The sequence below is a fragment of the Arachis duranensis genome, chromosome 9, assembly GCF_000817695.3.
Source record: "Arachis duranensis cultivar V14167 chromosome 9, aradu.V14167.gnm2.J7QH, whole genome shotgun sequence".
Lineage (NCBI taxonomy): Eukaryota > Viridiplantae > Streptophyta > Magnoliopsida > Fabales > Fabaceae > Arachis > Arachis duranensis.
This window is the reverse complement of record NC_029780.3, coordinates 51,342,298-51,343,608: the sequence shown is the minus strand read 5'-3', so window position 1 is coordinate 51,343,608 and position 1,311 is coordinate 51,342,298. Positions and strand designations below refer to the sequence as shown.

The 1,311-nt window shown below is 42.8% G+C and overlaps 1 non-coding gene across 1 annotated transcript; it reads right to left on the bottom strand.

The window, feature by feature from the left end:
- Positions 1-580: 580 nt before the first annotated feature.
- LOC127742292 (small nucleolar RNA R71) lies at positions 581-687 on the bottom strand. The gene has a single exon (XR_008003480.1). It is a non-coding gene; the product is annotated as a small nucleolar RNA R71 (small nucleolar RNA).
- Between the last annotated feature and the right edge of the window lie 624 nt (positions 688-1,311).

The following is a 1,311-nucleotide window of genomic DNA, read 5'->3' as shown; positions in this document are numbered from 1 at the left end:
GAGAAGAGGGGGAGCTTCAACCTCCTTCGATTCAGAACCTCAAAGAACCCTCCAGAGACTAAGGAAGGAAGCAAGAGGGAAAGGAGTTATTGGTGCTGAGGAAGAGGAAGAGTACTTTGAAACCAACATGGAAGAGAACTTGGAAAATAATCATGAAGGAGAAGCTCACAACCATGCTAGAGAAGGACCTGCAAACCATGTTAGGCAAGAAAGGAGAGTTCTAGGCTCCTACATCAATCCAAATCCAGAAAACTGTGGAAGTAGCATCCAGAAGCCCACCATACATGCCAACAACTTTGAACTAAAACCCCAGCTCATCACCCTTGTTCAGAACAACTGCTCATTTGGAGGAAGTGCTCAAGAAGACCCCAATCAATATCTAACCACCTTCCTGAGAATTTGTGACACTATGAAGTCTAATGGAGTCCACCCGGATGTCTATAGGCTGATTTTGTTCCCTTTTTTACTCAGGGACAAGGCATCCAAGTGGTTTGAATCTTTCCCAAAGGAGAGCTTAACAAATTGGGAAGATGTAGTGAACAAATTTTTGGCAAGATTCTACCCTCCTTAAAGAATTAATAGGCTAAGAGTTGAGGTGAAGACTTTCAGGCAACAAAATGGTGAGACTCTCTATGAGGCATGGGAGAGGTTCAAGGACTTAACAAGAAGATGCCCACCAGATATGTTCAATGAATGGGTTCAACTTCACATTTTCTATGAAGGTCTTTTCTATGAGTCGAAGAAGGCTATAGATCATTCATCAGAGGGCTCTCTAAACAAGAAGAAAACCATTGAAGAGGTCATAGATGTTATTAAAACAGTAGCTGAGAATGACTACTTCTATGCCTCTGAAAGAAGTAACACTCGAGGAGTAATGGAGATAAACCACATGGATGCATTGCTAGCTCAAAATAAGATGATCACCAAGCAGCTAGTAGATCTCACTAAGAAGGTGGAGGAAAACCAAGTTACAGCAGTCATCACTTCATCACCAGCTCAAGAAGGAGTGAATATAGGAGAAGAAGGTGACTGGGAACAAGCCAACTATGTTGGAAACTCACCTAGACAAGTCCATGACCCATACTCCAAAACTTACAACTCTGGATGGAGAAATCACCCCAACTTTGGTTGGGAAAATCAACAAGACCAAGGTCAAGACCAGAGACGCCACAACCTCAATTTCAACAACAATGCAACTCACCAACATACCTCACAGAGATCCTATCAACACCCACCTAACCACTCTTCTCACCCACCTAACCCCAATCCACCATCACTAACGGACGATAGACTTTCAAAAATTGAGACTCT